Source organism: Chionomys nivalis, chromosome 4 (assembly GCF_950005125.1).
Source record: "Chionomys nivalis chromosome 4, mChiNiv1.1, whole genome shotgun sequence".
In the NCBI taxonomy this organism is placed as follows: domain Eukaryota; kingdom Metazoa; phylum Chordata; class Mammalia; order Rodentia; family Cricetidae; genus Chionomys; species Chionomys nivalis.
The window spans coordinates 60,049,301-60,069,476 of record NC_080089.1 but is presented as its reverse complement, the minus strand read 5'-3'; positions in this window follow the sequence as shown (position 1 = coordinate 60,069,476).

Here is a 20,176-nt window from a genome sequence, read left to right as displayed (position 1 = left end):
CTGCTATCTACTGTAAACACCTGAGACCACACAGTAAGTCTAAGCAGGACAGCCTGGAAGCTTCCCACGGCCATCCAGAGTTGGGAACCCGGTAATCATTTCCTTTCCTTTTGCTAGGGGGACACTGAGGTGTGCTCTGAGGGGTCTCCCTGGGTTCCCCGGTGGGTTAAGCTGTGGTTGCTCTAGCAGTGGCCTGCAGGATAACACACACTGCGTACGAGCTTCTCTTCTCCCTTGACTCACTTCACTCACCATTGTTTTCTAAGATCAAGATCAATTACCCTCACACCTTCTTTTGCATGTGTGTGTGTTCATATCCATGAAGGGGTATTGTGGTGTGTGTGCATGTGTACGCACTCGTGTGTGAAAGACAGAGAGAGAGAGAGAGAGCAAGAGAGAGGGGCCCATAGGTCAACCTCAGGTATCATTCATCAGAACCCATACTCCTTATTGTTTTAGACAGGATCTCTCATTGGCCTGGAGTTTACCCAGGAAGGGAGGCTGGTTGGACAGTGAGCCCCCAGAGGTCCCTTATCTCCACTTTAGGGATTACTGGCATCATCTTTGGCTTACGTAGGCTCTGGGATCAGACTCAGGTCCCCATGCTTGCATAGCAAGCACTGTGTTAATTGAGTCATCTCTCCACCCCAGCCCTTCTTGTGCTCAGTCTTCTCTTGGGATCTATATTCTGGCGCGATTCAAACAAAGATGTGATCGCCTTGAAAGCAAATTCTGGAAACCCTGAGACACAGTAGTAGACTAGTGTACAGGAAAACACTCCAAGCCAAAATGCCACCACCTTCATGAGCTCAGCTGCGCCCACTTGCAGAAGATCATCCTAGCTGGGCTTGTCAATGGCTGACCTTCCCTCACAGAAGGAGGGGCCGAGCGAATCTAGCTTTTCTTCTAACAGTTATATACGGTTTTTCCCTAACTGTGCATGACCTCAGGAAGGGGCTAGAAGTGTACGGGCTGGGAAGGACTAGGGACAAGCTCCATCTATGCCACCTTGTAGGAGTTATCAACCCTGCTGGGTGCAGACTTCCCAGTGTGGCAGCTTTAAGACCACCCATGCTGTCCATGACCCCTCACCCACTGATCGACTCTTAATGCTAGTAAACTCATTGACTCCTCAGAGGGAACTTTGGTCGACTCTTACCTGTTTGTCATTAGGGCCTTTTGAAGAGGGGAAGTAGATATATGTTGCCTAGTCTCCTCCCGCCCCGCACCCCCGCAAGAAAATTCTCACAACAAATAGCCATGCAATTCCCCCAGGCTGGGGAGCCAGACAGTCTGTGTTTGAATCTGCCTCGCTGGTACGCAAATATTTAATGCTAACACAACCGCTATTTATAGACTCTAGAAGGAGGTTCAAGAGAAGCAGAGCTGGGAACTTTAGAAAAGGAAGAGAGTTCCAGAAGGATGGGTGACATCTTCCAATTATGAGAAGACAGAAATAAGTCATTTTACAGAAGCAATTACAGAAATCCTGTGTTTTCCCATGATGCTTCAGGGGAGCCAGGCTTTTTAAAGGACAAAGGGCAAGAGATGCAGCTATAGGAGACAGAACAAAGTTCTCCACCCCCAGTCTGTAAGACGAGAGACGGGGAGGCCAAACCCCAGAATGTGCTGTGGCTTGCAAGTCCCTGAGAACAATAGAGAGGATTTTGGTAAAGGAGGCTGCACACAGCCAAGAAGGAGGAAAGGGCGAGCCTGTGCTGGGCAGAGTGGGCACTGTTCAAGGGTGGCAGAAAAGGCAGAGCCTTGCGCCTCCCACCTGTCTGACTCCTGTCCCCCTTGTCAAGCGAATGGCTCAGAGCACAAAAGGTGAAGACAGGCAGAGTTAAGAAGGTGTCAACACTAGCTTAGAGGCCCAACAGCCAGAAACAGAGGCTGCCAGCGAGGTCGTGGGTTCCTGGGCTGACAAGTGCTTGAACCGTAACTAGGAGCCACTTTGGGGCTTTTTTTCTCATCCCAACAGGTTTCCCAAAGAGCCGAATGAAGATCTGAGCGGAGCTCAGTACAGAAAAGGCCTGGCACCAGCAATTATCAACACGGGATGCTGTTACACCCTCTCTCCCTACTACACACCTTGCCAAGGGACTTTGGACAACGTCTGGAGACCACTTTGGACTATCACAACAAAAGCATAGGGGGCACTGTTGGTGCCCAGTGGCTAGAAACTGGATAGCCTACATTACTTCCCACCATGTTAAACAGAGACCCCACCAACAGGAAAGACTGACTTAGCCCAGCATGTCAGTGATGGCAAGACTTAAGAATCATTGGTCTAAACAAACGATTGGAGGATGAGTGGATGAATGAATGAATGAATGAATTAATTAATTAATTAATGTGACTCAACACTGTTGTGAGTCCTGGGAATGAAGATAAGCAAAACACTCTCTCCCTCAAAAGCTCCTAATCCGGAGCAGAAGGAATGGAATTCTGGCCAGGACACAAAGCGGAGATGGAGGGTAAATGGCGGTGTGACATGTTCTTGGCAAACTGGGGACACCACACACAACCCAGTGTGCCTGGAGCGCCACTGGGAAGAGCGACCGAGACAGGCCTCAGATGGCACTGAGTGTTGCAGTAAGTCCCTAGGTGTTGTCTCCTAGGCACATGTCTCAGGAAGGCTACTTCTAGATATATAGAGATATATATTTCAGTTAGATAGACATTCTTCATATCTTTCAAAGACTGCAGAATATGGCATTTAAAAAATTTTAATAACTTAGGGCTTTTCATGACAATGAGACACGTCTGCTCCTGGCAGCACCAGTCTACTTCAAGAGGATGATGGGCATCGAAGAGGCTCCTTAAGGAGTTTGATAGCCATTTGGGCATGAAACTGCTCTTGCTTGGACTGTTGCATGAACTGGACACAGAGAACCCTCAGAGAGAGGACTACTGAACTTGCCTAAAGGTGAGATGGTTTTTCGGGGTTCCTGACTCATAAAAGAGTCTGTGAGACATTCTACAGGACACAGCAAAAAGTGACTGAACTGTCTTTGGAATTTCCTGCTTGATGAAAATGTCTGCTGGATACTATGGGCCTGTAGGCCGAAGATGGATGCCCCAACGGTACAGAGAACTTTGGGTGACTGTCCAGGCAGCGAGATGTCTCTGTCATTTCTAAAGTTTAAAGTTTCTTATTTCTTGTTTACTTAGGTAATATTATATCCTTCTGGAGTCTTTGATGGAGTTGAAGAATAAATAGATAGTTATAGTTTTCCTTAGTTATGATAAAAGATAGATATAAATATTGTAACTAATTCTTGCTTGACAACTGTCTTGTTATATGTAATTTTACCATGTTAAAGTTAAAGCCTTTCTTTTTTGTTTAAACAAAAAAAGGGGAAATGATGGAGGAGTTACTTTCATTTAATAAAGAAACTGCCTTGGCCCATTTATAGGCCAGCCCTTAGGTGGGTGGAGTAAACAGACAGAATGCTGGGAGAAAGAAGCCAAGTGAGGAGTCGCCATGATTCTCCCACTCCAGACAGACGCAGGTTAAGATCTTTCCTGGTAAGCCAGCTCGTGATACTACACAGAATATTAGAAATGGGTTAGATCAATATGTAAGAGCTAGCCAATAAGAGACTGGAACTAATGGGCCAGGCAGTGTTCAAAAGAATACAGTTTCCGTGTAATTATTTCGGGGCATAAGCTAGCCATGTGGGCGGCTGGGTGCTGGGGACGCAGCCCTGCCGCTCATTATTACAACAACACAGTCAAATCTTGTTCACAGCAAACACTTAGCAGCTCTGGTTGAAAAAATTCTTCCCTCCAGCCAAGAATTAGTACACTAGTCTCAATCCATAAATCTGCCCATGATGACCTCATGCACCAAACAGTAGAATACGCTGGAGCCTTGGAGAATACCCTGGAACACTCTGCCCACGCAGATGTGACACATTCTTTTCAAAGCACAATTCAGTAATTTTTAATAAATCTGCAGACTTGTGCAATGATCACGATAATCCAATTTTAGAATATTTCTGTCACCCCAAAGAGTCCCCCGTGTGCACTTGTTCTCAATCACCATCCTAACCCCAGCCCGAGGCGGTCACCAATCTGCTGCCTGTCTCTTCGTAGCTGCTATTTCAAGACAATTCAAATAAATGGAACCCTGCAGTAGCTGCTCCTGTGCCTGCAGCTTCTCTCGCTTAGCGTGAATCAGTAGCTTGTCCTCTCTATTGCTGAGTGCCGCCTCAGCCCTATGCCTATTTAAAAGACTGCGCTGGTTAGAGGATGAAGGATGGAGCAGAGAAGAGAGAAAGTAGAAGCTAAAAGACCAGTTAGAAGATGGTGTTAGTCTGCGTGGAAGAATGACTGAGCACCAAGCAAGAGGGAAGGGGCGAGAGGCAACAGGGAGGGCCTGGAGGCAGCTGACGGGAGGGCGATTTGGAAGGGTTACTCATGCATCAGGTCTGTGTGGGCATAGGGAGAAGACTGGAATAGGGCTAGAGCCCCACTGGGCTATGAAAAGGGATGTGAGCTGATTGTAACTGCGGGGACATTCATACTTGTTTGAAAGGACCACCGTTCTACAGATCTAAGCCATCCTGGGCACTGCTGGGAAGCTGGCTTCTAGGGCTTTGGGATGAAGATAATGATAACAAGTTTGTGGAAGGAATAAATGGCACAAAGCTGTGAGGGACTGCAGGTTGAGGCGGGTAACACAATCTCAGCAGGTTCAAATGAAGGACCAGGGCTGAATCGCGCTGGTAATGTCCAGTGGTCACTAGTTCTGGGCACTTATCTGTCTTTCAGGGTGTTGTGTCTACAAAGGCACAGGACAAACCATCTGAGGACTGCCCATGCTTCTGCTCTGCGTTATAAGGGCCAGCTCTGCTCAGTGTCGTGTGGAATGGAGGACTTCTTCATTCCAGGAGAAGGAGCTGAGCTTGCCCAAACACCAGGGTCCCTCAGTGCACAGCCACTGCTTGCTAGGTCCCTCCTCTAGGTACTCTCTATCTGACAAACCCAACAGGCTAAGCAGTCTCTGGCAGGCCTCCCCACCGGATGCTGAGAAGAGAGGACTTCCTGTTTCCTTGCACAAATTGTATCAGTTCATTCTGTGCTGCGGCAACAGAATGATTAGGTCTGGGTTACTCGCAAGCAAATGGAGTTTTTAAAGCTTATGATCTGGAGGCTGAGGTCTTCAAACAGCCTGGTGTTGGCATCCTGCTCAGGGCTTCCTGGCTGTGTCACACCATGGCAGAGAAATGTAGAGAATTGGCCTTTTGTAGAAGAGGTCACAAGGAGAAGCAGGACACTGGTAAGATTTAGGGGCTGGGCTGGTTCTTTCTTATATCAGCCCTGTGGTAGAACAAACCAGGGTCCCAAAAGAAACATGTTAAATCTCTTCCAAAGGTGATGCCCTCCCCACAACGACCTGATCATCGTTCACTAAGCTCTATCTCCAGAAGGTGCATTACCTCCCCAAATTGCCTCCCCTAAGACCCATCCTCCGGCTCTGGGGCACAGCACTCGTCCTCCAGTGACACCTGCTATTGACCCCCTATATCCTGGGCAGATGACTTATGCCAGTCTCTGGTAGCTGACTGGTGGTAGAATGAACAGAGCCCAACAGGGAGTTCATCACTGTATCCACCTATACCAGCAGGGGGCCAGACCATGGTCAGTGTTAGAGAAATAACTCAAGGGCCATGGAATTCCCAGACTGCTTGGGTAATGGACACCTTCCTTTAAGTCTGTCCAGATTTCTGGGCATTAAGCAAGGACCTTAGCCTTCTGTTCATTGTGACCTATTCCATAGAAGCTGAAACCCTGGAAATAGCTACTGCATTTTCTAATTATGCAATTAGCACAAGCTCTGGGGACCAGATTTAGAAAACATAAGCACTGTTAATTTTTGATCATTTTCTTTTCCTCTCCGTATAGAATGTATGGTCTGAATATTCATTCATTCATACATACACATAAACATACACACATATCCTGCAGATTTTCTTACTGTATAATTGGGATCAGCAGTATAATTTTCAGCTTAAAATTTAAAATAACTCTTTGTCATTAAGAGATAAAGGTGGCAAAATATGTGTTGCACAGGCCCAAGGACTCAGCACATAGAAGCCAGGGCAGCTTTGCCTGAAATCCCAGTGCTGGGGAGGGGACTGCACGCAGCTCACTGCAGTTCCCTGGCCAGCCAACCAAATCAGCAAGCTCTAGGCTCAGTGAGAGACCCTGCCCCATTGACCTCTTGATTCTACTGGCCTCCACATGCATGCACACATGTGTACACATGCACAGACATGCACACACACATGGATCTGCACATGCACACACACGCAGGTACACACGCATACATGCACACACATGCACGAATGCAGTGGAGTCTTTGATGAGACCCTTTATGATCAGGGCATAGTAACCCACCACCCCTAGGCTCCGTGGCTGTTCTACTCATTGCCTTTTCACTGCCCCTATAGTGTCTCAGGACCTGGGTCTGGCTTTGGTGGTAGTTAAATCTGGGGCTACATTGATCTGTGGGGCTCATGAATCTTCCCCAGATACCTCATGCAGCTTCCCCCTTTCCCCACCTTTTCACTGCACCTGCAAACTCCTTTCTGGTAGCCTTGTTGGGGTGTCTGCCCCCTCCCTTCTTACCCTACTGCTCACACCAAGGGTGAGATCTGCACTCTTCCCTGTTATCCCTACCACCTGGTTCCTGTGGTAGTCTTCGCAGTCCTGCGGAGGCCACCATGGCTCTCTCCTGCCACCTCCTGCCCACTTGCAATATCTGTAACATTAACATAACCCTTCCAAAGCTGGGAAGACTTGGGAGAAGACAGACTTAAATCAGCATGCAGAAACTCAAGGGTATTAGGAATGAAGTTCCCCATGCAGTTTCTTCCCAACCATCTACGACTGGACAATTCCGCTCCTTAACCGTGCCAACACAGAGTGAGGGGCCTTCGTCTGGAATATGCCTAGCAAGAATTCAGAATGGAATGAGACTGTCTGAATAAAAAGGAGGAAAGGGAGGTAAGGAGAGGTGAAGAGAGAGAAAGGGATGGAGGAAGGGAAGAGAAACAGAGAAATGGAAGGAGGGAACAGAAGGGGGAAAGGAGCTGATAAAGACTCAGGACTAATCAGAAGAAAAGCCTCAGAAAGACAGAGTTCAGGTCAGAATCAGGAAAAGGCTTCGTAGAAGGAGCTGTGCTCTGGGGAAACACCTGGCAGGAAGTCACCAGATAAGGCGAGCGTCAAGAAGAGGCGGTACCACTGTGGCCCATGAAGATGTATTCCCCACTCCTTAAGAGGCAAGTGCAGAAATCACACCTCTGTGAACCCTCTTTACTGGGGCTGCTTGCGATGCAGAGGCCTTGAAGGCTGCAGAGAGATGCATGGCTGCTTCCTAAGGTGAGTCCTCCAACAGATCTGAGGCTGGTCTTCACTAGCTCTTTGCTCCTGACAGAGAGAAGCAGTGCTTGGAGTGACTGGGACAATCCCAGTGTGCTCTGTGTTCTCTAAGCTATGAGCAAGCCAAGGCCAAAGGCCTGAGTTCCCATGATTCTTTGCCCACACCCCTGTCTGCACCCGACCACACAGTGGTCACTGCAATAGACCCTTGCGTAGCACCTGTTAATTTCCCTCCTCTGGCGTAGCGCAGGAATAATCAGCAGAGGCAGCCTGTGAGTGCCTGAAGAGACGGTTCCATCTGTAGAGGGAGAGCTCTGAAGAAAGCAGATTCTTAAAGGGTCAAGCCAGGGGACATGTGGAAAGGCATAAAGGCTTGAGAAAGGGGGAGACTGGGACAGGAGTTTGAGGGGACAGCATTCAACATGGCTGATGACCTTGTGTAGCTACACAAAGGCTGGGCAAGGCAGAGCACAAACTCAAAGAGGCAGATGGTGTTCAGAATTTTTATTCTATACGTTAAAGAACTTGGTCATCAATGCAAAGGCTATGGCGTCAGGGGAAAGACAATGGCGGGAACATGGAGGAGAGAATGATGGTGACAGATCCCTGATTACAACAGGCAATCTGGTGAGACTCCTGGTGGAGCAGAGACAGACACCAGTGGGTGAGTCCCACCCAGCATCTCCGCCATGGTGTGTGGCTCAGGAGGAGGAGAGGTGTCTGCCTGCCGATGGTTCAGCATGGATGCCTTTGTGACGAGGAGCTGAGTGTTTTCAGACTTGGACAGTTTCATAGATGGGCGAGCCGTTCCTCTAGAACAGTCCATTAGTCTTGTCTAGTCCACTTTCCCAAACCGATACAAAACAAACCAAGCACACCGCTGATACGGCAATTCTATACAGGAAAGGACTTTAGGGGCTAATGTCCCTCTTCAATAAAGGCCAGGGTCGTTTTTCTGGTTAGAGAATCTGGTTGTGGCTCTAGCTGAGGGCAAACTGAGTCCTAACCAGAGTGGATGAGAAAGGTTGTAAAAGTGTAGCCTTGAGTTCACTCGCAAGCATTACAACTGGACCGGCTGCCCGTCGTAGTCATGAATACTAGCTAATATTCCTCATTGTCACTGTCACTATATCCCCCCTCTTAGTGTTGCTGACTTTACAATCAAGTCTCTAGGTCAGAACATAGGTTCTGAGAAAGAATTGGACAGAACTAGGGAAGGGCTGGTCAATCCCAGAGAACCCAGCCGCAGCTTCTAGGAGACATTGGGTTGTCTCCCTTGAGGAAAGATTAAATCTTTTATTGTGTAAGGGTTATAAGGGTGGAGTTTTGGTTTTGTTTTTACATGTTTTGAATGTAAATGTGGACAGAAGTGACATTGCTGGTTGAGGAAAATCCCATAACAAGTACCATCGCTCGTTGAAAATTTGGATATGGCACAAGGAGTGACTGCCATGACCCCCTAGTGACCTTCTACTGACCCTTATTTCATGCTTCTACATCAAGATCAGGGGATGTGGTCTGAGAATAAAGCTAGGAGGGAAAAGGCAGGTGACCCCGAGGGAGAAAGGGGAGAGATGGAGAGCACGGTCCACATCATTGTCACTGCTGCTCTTCCCAGAGAGGACAAAGACATGGCAATAGATTCCCCGGTACTGTCCTGGAACCCCCTTTCACTGAGATACCTGCAACCATTCTCCTGACATTTAAACTGGGGCCCACAGCTCCCACAAATGGCAACACACAGCCCTCAGAACTTGGAGATAACTAAAAACCTGCTGTGGGACTCTCCGAACGTGTGCCAGCTACCTGGCAGCTCCAGTTGCTAAGTCTAGTTCTCAGTAACACAGCCCACATTTCACAACTGTTTATATAAGAAAGGCTTTCAAAGATAAGTGTGTTTATTTAATTTTGACTTCCCAGACTTGAGTTGATGTCTCTAATTGGGAGTTCCCATCTTATGGGACCCTGCTGATAACCTCCAGTACCCACTGGCTGGACTCCTTTATAGCGAGTGTCTCAGCCACAGAGCCCAGAGTCACCAGGGTGGCAAGCCTTCCCTGATTGCAGCATCCATTAATAACTGGGGGCAGTGTACTGACCTACGCCGAAGGCTTGGCTGCATGGATCTTAAAGCCAGTGTTCTGTCTCTCCAGTTATCCCATTAGCTGATTAATAATCATTTTCAACAAATACTTCTCTTCTTTCATAAATATTCATGGATCTGAAATTCTTAGTTCCCACTACTAAATAAACTCTGGGAGCAAAGTAGGGCAGCAGGAAGAAGGGAGGTGGGCCCCTTGGAGTGAAGCGGGACCCTTTGCTCAGAAGCCTGCTTTTGGCATGCACTTGACCCTCTGTGCCTTTTAGTCTCCCCTAGCATGACGCGCCTCTTCCCAGCACTGTCACGGAGACAGCACAGGGCTCTGACCTCCAGAGCTGCCGCACGCTGCAGCTCCCTCTCTGCAGATACTCTAGGGTTCAAGATGCATGTGAGCCTGTGTACATCTCAGCAAAGCTCGGTGGCAGAAACAGCAACTCCAAGGCTCGTAATTCAGAGGAAAGGATGAGAACATTATTAGTTCAATATTGTGGCGAATGGATAATCACAGCAAGATTAGAGTCTCATAACACGGGTGATCTAAGGCATGTTTTTGTGATATTAAAGCATCTCTCTTTTTATTCAGGCCCAGACACTGGGTTAAGTTAGCTATTCAAGGTCACGCCAATAACCAGACTACTGGGAGACAGAGCGAAATCTTGCTGACACCTTGCCTTTCACAAAGCTTTATAAATTCCCATCATTAACTCTGTCCTGGGCTGGGGGGAAGTTGCTTCCTGGCTCTTGGGCTAAGGTCAAGCCCATTGATATTATCTGATCCACACTCACACTCAAACAGCACGCTGTGAGGGACTGAGCTAAAAGGCCTTACCTGAACGGGAAAGGGGTATACCACTGAGCTTCATCCAGGGCCCCATTAGTTTTTATTCTGAGACAGGGTCTTGCCAAGTTGTTCAAGCAGGTCTCGAACTCATTGTGTAGCCCAAGGAAGCCTCAGCCTGCAATCCTCCTACTTAAGCCTCTAATAGCCAGGACTATGGACCTGTGCTACCAGGCCTGGCTATGAGGAAGGAACTTGCTGCACAAAACCCATCAAGGCCTTGGGTTTCAATCCTTTGCATCACAAAAAATGGGGGACCTTCGTGAGATTCCAGGTGAGCCCACTGAACCAGAAAATACACCTTTCACATGTTCCAAAAGTGAATTCCTCCCCACAATGCATTTATTTCTTCTATTACCCAGTGCTATTCTAGAAGGTTCTCAGCAAGATTTTCTCTTTGGAAATTCCCCTGTTTTTGTTTTTCCACCCTGGGTCTTAGCTTCTCTGAGTAAAGGAAGGTAGGGCCCTTGCTACATCTGAACAGAGTGCGGAAGAGAAAGGGTGGTCTGTGAGGCCAGAGCTCAGCATTCCCAGGGAAGTGCAAACCCACAGTCAAGTCCCCACCGCTCTAAAGACATTGCCCAAAGTGAGACAAATGCCCTAACAGTCTCATGTTTCTCTGGGGTCCTCTGGAAGTTCAAGGCTGATTTTCAACCCAAGATCAAGTATTGAGTGTGACCATCAAAACAGATTGGAATGACAGAGCCACAAGCCAAGCAAGGCTGGCAGCTTCCAGAAACTGAGAGACGCAAGGATTGGATGTCACTTCTCTAGGGCCACTAGAGGAAGCTGCAACTTTATGGACATTTTGATTTTGACCTAGGATACTGGCTTCTAACTTTTGACTTCCAGACAGAACCGTGAGAGGATAAAATTCTGTTTTTTCAGGTCACCAAGTTCAGGGTAACATATTAAGCCTGATCATAGGAAACTATGGAGTTGAGAATAAAAGGAAAAATTCTCTCACAAGGGACTTCCTGGGAGGCTTCCAGAAGTCCAATCTAAGTTGTTCCTTCTAGGCCGAGGGAGTTACAGTAGAAGTGAAAGGAACAGACAATCCTCCAACTGGTGGGAATAAGATGGGCAAACCAAGGATGCAGGAGAACCCGGAGGATGCAATGATGACTGGGGACAGTGAGCGAAGCCATGCTGCACCCAAGCCACAGCTGAGTCCACACACCAGCTTCCACAGGTTCCCCTCAAACACACCTAACCACGTCAGTGGTGGGCATCTCCCAGCTTGTTCTTCCGTGGCCTGCGAACAATCCACAACATTCTGCTGTGTTATAGAAAAGTTCTACTTCTAAATCCATTCTGCTCCTTTGCCAGAGAGTTTTAAGAGTGAACTGACCGTTTCTCATTCTCTTAATTACCGTGTGGGACAGTCCTGAGTCAAGCAGATCATCTATCTGCTCCATGTGGCCACAGTTACCCATACGACAATCAGGCAGGATCAGCACCTGTGAGGAGCACGCCTTTCTATAGCTCAGTGACAGCCAGCGTCGTCACTGGATGGTCCCAGCTGAGCCGATGGGTTCTTGGAGACAATGCACCAGAATCCAGAGATGGCATTAAAAACCAGTTGTGGGAGAAGATAGAGTTCTATGGGGGTTGGGCTTGCCTCGTGTGTGCCTTGTGTATGAGTTCCACCCCGAGAACCTCATAAGTGGGGTGTGGGGGTCACACTTACAACCCTAGCATTCTGAGTGGAAGCAGGAGGACCAGAAGTTCCTGGTTATCCTCAGGCACATAGTGAAGTACAGACCAGTCTCAGATCCATGAGACCTTATCTCAAAAACAAGAACAACAATAAAAACCAAAACCAAAACCAAACAAGCAAACAAAACCCCCAGGTTTCCTTAAGGACAATTCTCAAGTCACAGGTTCCTCTAAATCCCTATCATCGGTTCAAGGTTGTTATTTACCGTTTTCAGACACAATTGTGGAAATATCTGAGAGAAAACAATAGATTCTGAAATGGAAATAAAAAGACTCCTAGAAAATAATGAAGGAAGCAAACAAATAAACAAACAAACCAGCCCCAGAGATCAGAGAAAATCTAATCTGCTCGCTGCTCCAGGTGGTACAAGGCAATAAATAACATGAAGATTATTGAGTCGAATTTCTTTAAATGTCAGATTAACCAGATTGTATAGCACTTTAAATACTGGACTATGAAACAAGTTTCAAATAATGGTTTAAATATCAACAGTAATATATAAGTAGTAGGGAAACTGTAGCTACAGGGGCTGTGGAGACAGATAAACTGTAGCTACAGAGGGCTGTGGAGACAGATCAGGAGATAAAGCACTTTCTGAAGAAGCATAAGGACTGGACTTGGTTCTCTAGAACCTGTGTAAAAGGCTGGACTGGTGTGGCAGCCCCTCCATTCCCAGGACTTGGGAGGCAGAGATAAGGGCTCTCGGGAAAAGCCAGGAAGCTAAACCACCCCAATCCAGAAGTGCCCAGTGCCAGGAGCAGCTCTGCCTCTGAGAATATGGAGCGCATCATAGCTTCAGCTGTCAACCTGACACACCTGGGAAGAGGGAACTTGAACTGGGGAGTTGCCTCTCTCAGGCGACCTGTGGACACGTCCACGGGGCATTTTCTTGATTGATGGTTAATGTGAAAAGGCCCAGTTCACTAGGGTCGTGCTATCCCGGCAGGTGGGCTTTGGTTGTGGACAGAAAGTGGCTGAGCGAGCCATGGGAGGGTAAGCAAGCAGTGCTCCTTCCTGTATCTGCCTCTGCTACTGCTTGAGTTCCTGAATGACTTCCTGCAGAGACGGACAGTGATTGGGACGCAAGTTAAGTAAACCCTTTCCTCCCTAAGTTGGTTTTGATCAGTGTTTCATCAAAGCAACAGCGGGCAAACTAGGGCAGAAATCAAGGCAGACACCCAGTGTCAACCTCTGGCCTCTATACATGTGCACACACACATGACCATGCACTGTATGCATGAACACACACCCCACACACAGATAAGATGTGTTACAAACACATGGAGTATTGAAGACGTGACACCAATGCCAGATACAATGAAAGACTGACAGATGTGACTAAACTATTTTTAAACCTCTGAGTGAAAGAAAAAATTAAAAGGAAAAATAAAATCAGGAAAAGATTGCAACAAAAAGTTGGTAGCCTTTTGGAGACGGCTCTTAAACCAGATACAGAGGTCAAGACAACCTCCTCATCTCTCTCTTCTTGTCCACAATGACAAACTTAACGAGATGGAATATCCCATCGCATTGAATCCAGGGAAATAGCTAAGCTCTCCGTTAGCTGCAATGGAATTGATCCTGGCTGATCCCAGAAGCACAGAGAAGGGGAAGAACCAAGCTTGGGCCAGAGAAACAGTAACGAGCTTCCGGATGATGCTCATCACGTGTGAGATGCTCTTTGAGCCACCTCCATCTCTGCACCAGAAACAGAACTTCAGTGTGACCCCAACCGTCCCTCCTGTCAGAAAACTGGATTCTTGTCTCTGCTGCTTCTCTGCATCTCTCTCATCTCTGTGTGTCTATGACATTTTCAGTCTCCATGATGTCTAGACATGTTTAAAAGAAAATTTTGTTTACAATTGTTAACGTTGGTGATAGTTTAGAGCTATATGGATTAATTTGGACACCATGCATTTTAATTCCTGCCTCAGAAAATAGAAAATTCCTGCCTCAGAGATTACTATCTCTGAGTAGAGGGAAAATAGAGTGCGTGGCATTTAGCACGTTGGCATTGTGGTACAAAAATGGGGCATTTAAGGTACTGCCTGAGCACACTAAAGGAAGAGGTGTCGATGATACTCGTACAAGCAAGGGAAGGTTCTGTGCAGAAAGAGCCACTGGGTCTGGAAGGAGTTGGGGTTCAACCTGAATAGTCTGAGCCAGTGGAAATTTATGGCCAAGAATCAGGGTGGGAGTCAGGTAACTAACCAAGAATTCCTAAGAGGAGACATCAGGATTCACTTCTCAAACCAGCTTCTTCCTGAATTCAGACCTCACCTGGGAAATGAAGAGGAGGGATCTGAGCGGATCTGGGGTGAGCGGATCTTTTCAGACTGACCTCATAGTACTCTTGGTTAAAATGTAATTTATCAGGACATGTACAGGGAAGGGCCCGGAGAAGCTTTTAGAACCAGCCTTAAGTTTGGCTGAGGAAAGACAAATGTTTTTAAACACAGATGAGGCCAGAAAGGGGAGGGCTCTGGTAATGAAAAAAGTAGAAAGGAAGGTTTAAAAAAAAATCCAAGACATTAGACATTAGGAATTTGCTTATTTGAAGTATCTGTGGGCCTAGAGTGACATTAGAAACAGAATGTGAACCCAAGTAGACTCATGCTGTAGACACCTCCTCAAATAGCACACTCAAGCACAGGACACTGCACAGGGACCCAAGTTCAACCCTCAGAACCCACCAATGCGCAACCATGCATGTTGTTCCAAAGGTACTGCCTATCATGATTTATGGCGGCATAAATCATGCTGGTGTGGGGGACCGCAGCGGATGGGAAACAGACAGATACGCCATGCAGAGAGAGCTTGGGTATAGAGTTTATTTAGTGGGTACTGGGAAGAGTATAAGGGTAAGGGATTGGGGGGGGCAGTAAAGAAAGAGAGACAGAGAGGCAGAAAAGAGATGGAGAGGAGATGCGAGATCGGGGGAGACTCGGGGTAGGAGAAGTTTGTCTCTTAAAGGGACAAGGTACCCAGGTGACAGAACAGGGCAATAGAGTTATAACACTGTCTACCTGCTTTTTAAATATTTATTTTTATTCACGTGCCTGTTTGTCACATGCATGCAGGTGCCCACAGAAGCCAGTAGAGGGCACCAGACCCCTGCCGATACTTACATTCAGTTGTGAGCCACAAACATGGGTACTGGGACCTGAACTGGCATCCTTGGGAAGAGCAACAAATGCTTTGGCTGCTGGGCCTTCTTTCCAGCAAGGACAGTGGAAGCACTTTGGCAAGCTGTGCCATCCATGTGCCCTCAGAAGTAGGTACTCCAGCTTGAGAAGATGCCAATTACTGTGCTGGACCCACAAGACCAGAAGCTAGGAACAAGTGTTTCTGTTCTTAATGGAGGCTGCATGTGGCGCAGGCAGACACGGGTTCTCATCCTCCTGTGTGATACGAGGAAGTTCAAACTGAGGTCAGTTCCAGAAAAGCAAGCAAGACAGGATGTGTTTAACCAAGTGTTTTCTGGGTCAAAGTCATTGCTTGCTTCCCTACCCTTTACAGTATGGACTATCCCCACCTTTTCCTCTCTCACATTGCGAAGAAAAAAAAATTGCATGCCTCCTTAACCTAATAAAACAGGCACGCTGGCATTTGTTTGGGGACCTAGAATCCACACAAAAAGACACTAGAGCTTTATTCTGGTTCGACATCAAGTCACAATTAAACCTTCCTCAAAGTCTCTGTTGTCCTGGTAACTGCTCGCTACTGAGAGAACGCAGAGAGTGTGATTGCCCAAAAGGGCCTGGAAGGAGAGCAGGAGCTTATTAAGGCATTCTTCCCGGTGCTCAGAGCCGCAGCAGCCATGTCAGACAGTGGAGTGGAGCTGGAGAAAAGCCCTCCTTCAGGTCCTTCCAACGTTGCTGCAATGGATTTGGGGCTCTGCTGCTGTAAAGTGGCTATGCATATTATAATAACAAGCCTGACGCCGGTACACCAAAAATATTGACAACAAATAGTATTTTGAATAAGCAGATGGTAAATCCCCTTAAACACATTCGGCTCTGACGGATATATTTAGACGCAGATGAATAGTCGCTGGGGATTTTTTTTTTTAAAGTGTCAATTGGTGTGAATGAATAAAGATGGTTTTAAAGGAGCTGAACTGCTCAGGGATTAGGGCCAACTGGAACAATTTACTTAGAAAAAGCGGGGTGGGGGTGAGGAACTGTGAGAGAGTGTCTCAGTTTCTGATGGAGCAGGGGGTCTTCAGCCCTTGAGCCACTCCCCTGGGCTAGCTCGGCACTCCCCGCTTGCCCAGCTCACCTTTTTCATTGTGCATAAAGGAGGTCTTGCAGCTCCAAGGGACCAATGATTGTGGCAATGACAAAGAGGGTTTCTTTTCTTTCTTTTTTTTTTTTTTTTTTTTAAGTAGCAGTCCTTCTTATTGTGGTTTAACAGATTTTTAGCAAGAAGACTGAGAATATAAATTGGCTTCATTTTTAAATCCTGAGGAAAATGCCTAAACAGCCCATAAGGCCCCACTTCAGGCAATTAAAAAAAGCTCAGAATAGCAAGCAAGAGGGAAAAAGAAAAAAAGGCGCAAAATTTATCTGGACACGGTAGAGGAGAAAAGGTTACTGATGAGACCAACTTCATTCCCACCTTGTCTCAGAATCCCTGATGTGAACCTGGTGCCCAGTTTGGGGGAGGTAGAGATGGTGTAAGGAGTAAGAGAAGCATGTCAGATATAACTTATGCTTTTGTTCCTGCAATGTGAAATGTGTTCCGAGCATATATGTAATAAAAATGATGGTTTAGACTTTCTCCTCACTAGCATGCAATTCCTCTCATGGACCAAATTCTAGTCCCTCACTGACAATGGAGGCGCCATGAGAAAAAGGTTTAGAAACACCATTAGGGGACATGGCAGCATTGGCAAAGTGCTTTTCCCAAGCACAAGAACGTGAGTTCTAATCCCAGCACCCACATAAACAATCAGGCCTGGTGGCACATGCTGGCAGCCCCAGATTTTCAGGGCCTGCTGGCCAGAAAGGCTAGCCAAAAAAAGCAGTGAGCTCCAGATTCAGTTGTGAGAACTTGATTCAAAAAAATTGTAAGGGCAATGGAGGAAGATCAGCAGCCAAGCTCTGGTCTCCACACTTGTGGGTGGAGGTGAATACACACACACACACACACACACCCCACACCCCCCCACACAACCCCCACATCCCCACACCCCCCACACCCACGCCCACACACACCCACACAACCCTCACACACCCACACAACCCTCACACACCCACACCCCATACACCCCACACCCCCACACACCACACACCACACACACACACACACACATGGATATGAGAGGGAGGGAGGGAGGGAGGGAGGGAGGGAGGGAGGGAGGGACGGAGGGACGGAGGGACGGAGGGAAAGAGAGAGGGAGGACATTTTCCAGCCTCGCTCCTGTCTCTCGGGTCCTGAAAGGCCTTCTGGAGAGGTATTCCCACTCTAACCTTCAGTTTCCTCTCAGGATTTGGAAATAGGATTTTTTAAAGTCCTACCCCAACAGAGGAGATGCTGTCACTCAGCCTTCCTGCGGGTACCATTGGGAAATGGCCTTCACCCTATGCTCCTCATCTCTGAGAAAGCTACTTAATGATGCATAAAACGAATTATTATAAAATAAGACGGACTCCACACGGCAGCTGCTCACAATGTGGAAAATCACAATTTTTCATGGCCTGTTTTCTTTGAAAATGTGTGCCCTTTCTCCATCCTTAATGCATTCTGTATATGTAAAATAAATACTCCCCACAGCAGGACCTGGCTCCGAGGCCTTAAAACCTAATAAAAGAGTCCTGTAGTTTAATGGCCCTTAAATGCTCAACATCTTTTTCACTTAATGTAAAATCCATCTGATCTAATAGCCGTGACTGAATTATAGATATATAATTTTTTCTATTAAATGTTAATCTTCTGACTTGGCACAGCAATAGACGCTCTAAATTATTAAGAAGGCAATAACCTCTCTAAACTCTTTCTAGAATTCAGGATATTCCCAGGTCTGCTATCATAAAAAATAAATCTGCAAACCTGCATAAAATAAATAAGACTTGTGCCTATTAAATAAGACAGTTCGATTCAAATAATTATGGGGACGTTGTTTTTCTGATGCCTCCTCCTCTATTTCATTGCATATAAATTCATATATGCATATAAATATGTATACATATGTGACCAAATCATGTGTCTATATAGCTAGGGAAGCGGCCCTCAAAAAGCCTCTTTTTCATTTACATGTGACATTTTTGTTATCTTCTTTTGGTTGGATCCATTCATTGGTGATGTTTGTTCAAGCGGGTGTAAATAATGAGAATGCCCTCTAATACATAGGGGAAGCCACATGCCTAATTGTGCTAACCACAGCCTTCCTACTGCCCAGGGAGACTTGTGGGAGAACAGCCACTGTCCTGGCTTCATCTTTTCATTTTTAAATCTGTACACTCGCTTAAGGCCAAGGTGAGTACCGGGTCAGAGAGACGATTCTGTGGGTCCTATCTGATGCCTCACCATCTTTCTCTAGGCCTGCTCAAGTCTCCTCTACACCCACCCAACCCCATAGCACGGCAGGCAGGTAACCGACCTTTAGCACATGGGTTTGGGGAGACACTTGAGATCCGATTCATAACAAGACTACACTGACTTCACTTTGGGATTTTAGAATAAGAAAGGTATACCTAGTGGCTAGCCACTGTATGGATTAATTTTAATAGGTAATAATTTGGGGGGTTGGAGTATGGAGTGTAGGATACGCACCCAATTTCTACAAGTGCATGGAGGTCAGAGGACAGCTTGAGGGAGTCAGTTCCTTCCACGAGGTGGGTTCCAGGGACCAAACTTAGGTTGTCAGGTTTAGTGTTAAATGCCATCACCCACTGAGCCATCTCGCCAGCCCAATATTTAAATCATTTTGGTATACATGTATCTTTACATATGTATGTATACCATGTGCATGCCTGGAGCCTGCAGAGACCAAAAGAGGACACTGGACACCCTAGACCTGAAGTTACAGGCAGATGTGAGCTGCCTCATATGGAGAATGTTCTGGAAACCAAACCAAGGTCCTCTGCAAGAACGGCAAGTAAGTGCTCTTAACCACCAAGCCATTTCTCCAGCCCCTCGTTGCCCCAGTTTTAATCAATAATTCTTAATACTGGCTGTAGGTCAAAAAGAATGAGCTTATGAGATGATGCAGGAATGAAAAACAAAACAAAACAAAACCAAAAAACCCCTAAGGATTGAAGAATAAAGGATCAGACCCCTGTTAGAATTCAGTGACTCTCCCAGAGAACTTGCGGATCTTCAGGTGACAATTGGCCACTTCAGGTCACAGTCTTTCTGAACATAAAATGGCAGAGACAAGCATCTCTCATGGCCTATGCTCCACTCTTACTGAAAGGCTTTAGTCATCAATGCTTTAGGTGCAATCTCAGCCTGGCACCTCACCAGGTGAGCGGGTGGCAACAGGACTGGCATAAGAGGATTCCAGACAGTCCACCAAAATGACTATCATCTTCCACATTTAGATTCTGGCAGCTTTCACTCTAAATTCTCCAGAAATAGGAAACAAATTCCTTAGCTTTCTAGTCTTCTATAAGGATACTCTGAGCAATTCAAAAGAAAACAGTTATGCAGGGGCTGGGGAGAAGGCTCAGTGAGCGAGATCACATGCGGCTCTGGCAGGGTACTTAAGCTGGTTCCCAGAACCTGTATCAGGACGCTAAGAACCATCTGTAGCTCCAGCTCCAGGGGGATCTGATGCCCCCTTCTGGCGTCTATGGGCACCTGCACTCATGTGCACATACAGACATGCACAAGATTTAAAAGACTAAAACTTAAAACATGAAGTAAAATGTGCACAAGGTTACTTCCCCAACTACTGAGGAAAACACAGATCTGAACACAGGTATTCAGTTCAGAACATCACTCAGTTAGATTTCAAGCAGTGGCCAAAAACTCTGAAAACAGAATCCATGACTAAAGATAGTACTAAATATAACAACTAAGGAACCAGCTGTCATTCATGTAAACTTTCTGTATCTACCTCGAGAGTTAAAAATAAAACAGTTCTGACTTTTCATTGTTTACACACTGAAGAAAT